The sequence below is a fragment of the Triticum dicoccoides genome, chromosome 6A (assembly GCF_002162155.2).
Source record: "Triticum dicoccoides isolate Atlit2015 ecotype Zavitan chromosome 6A, WEW_v2.0, whole genome shotgun sequence".
NCBI classification, from domain to species: domain Eukaryota; kingdom Viridiplantae; phylum Streptophyta; class Magnoliopsida; order Poales; family Poaceae; genus Triticum; species Triticum dicoccoides.
The window spans coordinates 525,059,598-525,065,883 of record NC_041390.1 but is presented as its reverse complement, the minus strand read 5'-3'; the positions used below and the strand labels follow the sequence as shown (position 1 = coordinate 525,065,883).

Here is a 6,286-nt window from a genome sequence, read left to right as displayed (position 1 = left end):
CCAAAGGGTTAGTTTCATCCTTGTTCTCTTTTTATATCTATTTCTATTTTCTATTATGGTAAACATATTGGCTATAAGCCGGGTGTTTTAACCCGTTTGGTACTAAGCCGCCAATCCAGTTTTTCTCTTGTATTTATAGGAATAGAGCTGAAGTATTACAGGGACAACCATAAATATGATGCATATATTGACATCAGGAAACACAGAATCACATACAAGTGTTTTATGCGCGATGGCATAAGCAAAGCATGCAGTGTTTTCACAGCTAAACTATTACAAGGCTTTTATAAGCCCATGAAGATGGTTATTGCTCCTCCCTCGCCGTTTCACCGCCCTCTGTTGACTGGAAGCTGAGTTTTGACCAGTTAAAACCATTTACGGCGACAAATTCTGCTTCTTCGTCAATCAGGCCGGCCGGGTCAACTTCCGGGGCAAATGTATTTTCACAAACAGGCGGGATTAAATCTATCACCTTGTACAAGGGAGTTGCCATCTTCTTATTTTCAACATCAAAACCTGGCTGATACTTGTCGATGTTGGTTTCATCTCCAAGAATAGTCGCCTGAGGTTGGACTCCGCGCACGCAAGCCATGAAGTCATCCTGCTCAAAGGGAGATCTGTCTTCCTTCATGGTGGGATATCCTCTGGCCACGTCCGTCGGGTATAGATCTAGCACCCAAGCCATGGAGCGGCTCAGGGCAGTCAAAGCTCCGGCTCTCGCACAGGAGCGCTTCACTTGTTGAAACCTGGCGGGTAGGATTGACAGTTTCTTCAAGACGTCGCTGAGCCGGTTGGGTCCTTGATTGGCAGGAGAGATGGCGGCAAGTGCCCGTTGTGCGCCAATATACAGTTGCTCCACTAAGGTATACACTGCCTTCAGTTTAATCACATGATCTTGGCTCAGATTCTTGCTTCGTGGGCCTGCATATATTTTATAAACAAAGTCAGCTGGCGACTTATATTCTGGATCAGCAAAAAGTACACAAGATTAAAAACAGACGGCTTACCAAAGATGGCGGCCACCATTTGAGACACCCGGCCCTTTAAACCATTCAGCTCTGTTGAAACCTCTTCAAGGGCTGCTTCGGCCTTCTCGGCGCGTTGTGTCAGAAGCGTTTTTTCCTCTGCCCAGGTTTTCTTCTTGGTAGTGAAGCTGGTCTTTAAATTTTCCGTCTCAGAGAGACTTATTTGCAATTTGGAGTTAGCAGACTTGATTTCTGCCTCCTGACCCGCTAGCCGGGTCTTCGCATCAGTCAATTGCGAGTTCAGTTTAGATAAGGCATTCTGCAAAAAACGTACCCAGATGAGTCAAGATTTTTCTTAAGGTTCAAAAATCAAGATTCAAGTCTCAAGAACTTTACAAAAAACCACTTGACACTTGGGGGCTAATATATGCCAAAACAATTTCTTATGACTCTCAAGACATACTTTAAGTCCCAAGTACTTTACAAAGTAATAGCACTTGGCCATTGGGGGCTAATGTATTCTATTCAACAAGTTTCTCAAGGTTTAAGCCGGATTATGAAGTTCTTTGAAACGATACAAGACAATTTAAAGTATCGGATCATTTATGATCAAAATGAACCGGCCCTTGGGGACTACAAGTGAAGCTTTGTTCTATTTTATTGAACTCAAGAAAAGTTTCAAAGGTAAAAGTCTTAGCCTATATTATAAAGTCTACAGATCATTCCGGTTCTCTCATAATCTGAAGACTTGGGGGCTGGCAGAATATAGATAAGCCGGAAGAACATACCTCGTATTTCAGCTGCAACAGTTTGACCATTTCGATCTTTGAGTCGCGACTGGAGTGCACATGGCTGAGATAACCGGATAAAATATCGTTGGAATTCAGATGATCATAATGTGCAACATCAAAGTGCACTTTCTGTCTCTCTAATGCCTCTTGTTTCGCCGTGTGGAGAGCAAACACGGTTGGATTCCCCGGCTCAACAAAGCGTCTCCCGGTGATCAAAACGTCTTGCGTAGACGGTGATGGCGGGTTGGCTGAGCTTGATGGTGCAGTTGCGAAAGGATTCATGGTGGTGTCATCAAACGACGGCTCAGGAGGATTTACTTCTGCATTGATAGGCGGGTCTTCTGGAGTTTCAATTGATGGAGGAGAAGGTGGCCTTGCCGATTCAGGAGCAAGGACTGGCGGGTCTTCCACCGGTTTAGTCACCTTGGCCTTCTTAGGCTTAGCTTGGCCACTAAGTGAAAGATTATAGGACTGTCAGTATAAAGAGACAATTTGAAAAACACGGAAGACAAAGGATTTTTCCTTACCCAGGGGCAGTCTTGAAGGCCGGAAACTAGGTTTGAGACGAGTCGCCAGAAGAGCGAGATACCTCCTGCAAAGACAAGACAAAGTAAGTAATACAAGGAAGGACATCCATTAACAGAAAGTCGAAGACGAAGAAATAAACCTCATTCTGGCGTTTTTGGGGAGTTTGTTGAAGAACAAGAGCTGGTTCGTCTTCGGTCTGGGATTGACGGTGGCTCTCATGCTGCTGCTTTTTCAAAAGAAAGTGAGGGTCCAGATAATCCAAAGGGTGTGAAAACCTTACTTTCCGGGTTACGACTCAAAGTTTCTGTCTTAGCAAATGGGCTGAGTCGGAGGAAATAGTTACCTCTTCTTCCACGGCCTGACTGGCCCCAGTGTCTTCCTGGTAATGATCAGTGTTAATAAGATGTAACACCCATGATGCGGCTATATCTCCCAAGTGTCAGAGCACGACTTAGAGGCAAAACCGCATTGTAGGCATGTCGCAAGAGGGATAATCTTTACACATCCCATGTACTGAATCAGAAAGAGGTACAGAGTTGCCTTACAATCGCCACTTCACACAATACATAAATATAGCATTACATCAACCAGATACAATCAAGGTCCGACTACGGAACCAAAATAAGAGAAGACTACCCCTAATACAAAAGATCCCCGATCGCCCCGACTGGGCTCCACTACTGATCAACTGGAAACGAAACAACACAAAGAAACACGATCTTCATCGAGCTCCTCCTTGAGCTCGGTTGCGTCACCTGCACGGTATCATCGGCACCTGCAACTGGTTTTGGAAGTAATCTGTGAGTCACGGGGACTCAGCAATCTCACACCCTCACGATCAAGACTGTTTAAGCTTATAGGTAGGGAAAAGGTATGAAGTGGAGCTGCAGCAAGCACTAGCATATATGGTGGCTAACTTACGCAAATGAGAGCGAGAAGAGAAGGCAAAGCACGGTCGTGAACTAGAAGTGATCAAGAAGTGATCCTGAAACTACTTACGTTCAGGCATAACTCCAACACCATGTTCACTTCCCGGACTCCGCCTAGAAGAGACCATAACGGCTACACACGCGGTTGATGCATTTTAATTAAGTTAAGTGTCAAGTTTTCTACAGCCGGACATTAACAAATTCCCATCTGCCCATAACCGCGGGCACAGCTTTCGAAAGTTCAAAACCCTGCAGGGGTGTCCCAACTTAGCCCATCACAAGCTCTCACGGACAATGAAGGATATTCCTTCTCCCAGGAAGACCCGATCAGGCTCGGAATCCCGGTTACAAGACATTTCGACAATGGTAAAAGAAGACCAGCAAAGCCACCCGAATGTGCCGACAAATCCCGATAGGAGCTGCACATATCTCGTTCTCGGGGCACACCGGATTGTCCAAGGTTCCGATAGGCCAGCCCAGAGTTTCCCCTGGTGGCCACCGGCAGCTGACAGGTTGGACCAACACTCAGAGGAGCACTGGCCCGGAGGTTTAAATAAAGATGACCCTTGAGTCTGCAGAATCCAAGGGAAAGAAAAGGCTAGGTGGCAAATGGTAACACCAATGTTGGGCCTTGCTGGAGGAGTTTTATTCAAGGCGAACTGTCAAGGGGTTCCATTATAACCCAACCGTGTAAGGAACACAAAATCAAGGAACATAACATCGGTATGACCAAAACTAGGGCGGCAAGAGTGGAACAAAACACTAGGCATAAGGCCGAGACTTCCACCCTTTACCAAGTATATAGATGCATTAATTTAATAAGACATATTATGATATCCCAACAAATATCCATGTTCCAACAAGGAACAAACTCCAATCTTCACCTGCAACTAGCAACGTTATAAGAGGGGCTGAGAAAAGCGGTAACATAGCCAAACAACGGTTTGCTAGGACAAGGTGGGTTAGAGGTTTGACATGGCAATATGGGGGGCATGACATAGCAAGTGGTAGGTATCGCAGCATAGGCATAGCAATAGAGCGAGCAAACTAGCAAGCAAAGATAGAAGTGATTTCAAGGGTATGGTCATCTTGCCTGAGATCCCGCAAGGAAGAAGAACGAGTCCATGAAGAAGACAAATGGACGTAGTCGAACGAATCCTCACAAACGCGACGTTATCGGAACTAACCCGAAGAAGCACACCGGAAAGAAGCAAACAACATAATAAACAACCATCACATAATCATGGCATGATGCACAATCAAGTATGATGCATGTCCGGTTTAATGAGGCATGGCATGGCAAAACGCACAAACAATCCTACAAATTAAGTGGAGCTCAACATGCAACTCCATTGCATATTGACCAAACACCACATTCAAGTTATTGAGTTCTCTCTCGTTTATGTACCCAACAAGATTAAATGTTGATTAACATGGCAAGGGGTGAAGCGAAACAAAACTACCTATCTAGGCAAGTTTAAATGAGGCCAGAAACAACGAACAACAATTCCGGTAAATCCTCATGTGCATGTTTTAAGGTTTCGTACGGTTCTGCCCTAAACTCAATTTTAGGGTTGTTAAACATGCAAAGTGATTCCACCATGTTAAACTATACATGTTTCCACCCCATTTACATATAAAGTTTGTTAGGTTTGGAGCTACGGTTATTTAGTTATGAATTAAAGCATTTTTAACATGGCATAGGAGCAAAATAATGCAAACATCATTTTAAGCATTTCAAATATAGATGAAAGTTGGATATTATGAATCTAGACAAAATTCTAAACAAGTTTCATATATAGATCATTTTAATCCGATGCACGGTTATTAAGTTATTATATGCATGAAGGTTAGGGACCTTTCTATAAAACAACAGTTTTCTGGATAATAGCTAAATTCGTCCCGAGGGAAAAAATACTACATGGGCCGAATCCTGTTGGCCCAACAGGAAGAGGGGATCTGGAGGGCGGCTCACATCGGCCTTGAGGCCGAATCCGGCTGGCGCTGCGGAGCTGGGCCGGGGCGAACTGGGCCTTGGCGCTGGAGGAGGCCTACGTTGTTGCTGGAGTTGGGCCAGGGTGAGGCCACGGTCAACGAAGGCTCGAGGCAGGGGCGTCTCCCTCCTGCTCGACTGCAGAAGCAGGGCACGGCAGGGAGCGTGCAGCTGCGCGAGGCTGCGATGGCGCTGGAGTGGGTGCACGGAACATGCGGCGGCCGGCGTGCAGGGAAGGCCGACGAGGAGCAGGGGCGAAGCAGAAGAAACGAGCGGGACTTGGCCTCGGAGCAGCGGGGCGACGGCCATCCATGGCGTCGGGCAGGGGAGGCACTGCTTTCCGTCCTCCTGCCCGATGCGGAGGATGCGATGGCGCGGGACTGTGGGGCTCCGGCGGAAGGGACTTGCGTTGTTTTCGAGGGGGGTCTCGCAAGATCCGCGGTGGCAGGGGCTAGAGGCCAGCGAAGCTCGGGCAGCCAACCATGGCGGCGTCATGGGGATCCTACTCAAACAAAGAGACAGAGGGGTGAGAGAGAGAGAGGAAGAAGAACCAGAGAGGAAGGAGAGGAGCGGGACGAGGCCGATCCTGGTCGATGGAGAAGACGGGGCGCGGTTCAGGTGGCTGGGCGCGCCGGCAGTGACGACACCATGGAGGAAGGAGCAAACGGGAGGAGCTCAGGCTCCTACGGGATCAAGAGGGGCTGGTTGGTCTCTGCGATTTGGTGGAGACGATGGATGGATCGGGGAAAATCCGAAGGAGGAGGTGGCTGCGGGCGAGGGAAAACTGAGGAGGAGCGGGGCAGCTGTGGTTGGGCGGCGGCGCAAATCGAGGGAGATGGTAGGATGGTGGATTGGATCGCGGGCTTGGATTCGTGGAGCGCACTGGTTGGTTGCTGGTGATCCCGATGGGGATAGAGTGGGTGGCGGCGTGATGGGACAAGAAGCCTAGGTTTTAGGGATTGGTCTAGGGTTGGACTAGTTTATATAGTGAGTGGGTTAGATCAGGGACTATCTCATCGGAGGGTCAGGAAAAATAGGCTTAGGTAGTCCAAATAAGAAAAGGGTGATGCTTTGTAGATG

At 47.5% G+C, this 6,286-nt stretch overlaps 1 long non-coding RNA gene across 1 annotated transcript; it reads right to left on the bottom strand.

Moving 5' to 3' along the window:
* Positions 1 to 1,228: 1,228 nt before the first annotated feature.
* On the bottom strand, positions 1,229 to 2,597 carry LOC119315803. Its single transcript, XR_005152784.1, has 4 exons — positions 2,424 to 2,597; positions 2,284 to 2,348; positions 1,754 to 2,207; positions 1,229 to 1,284 (listed from the first exon to the last, which is right to left on the bottom strand). It is a non-coding gene; the product is annotated as an uncharacterized LOC119315803 (long non-coding RNA).
* Between the last annotated feature and the right edge of the window lie 3,689 nt (positions 2,598 to 6,286).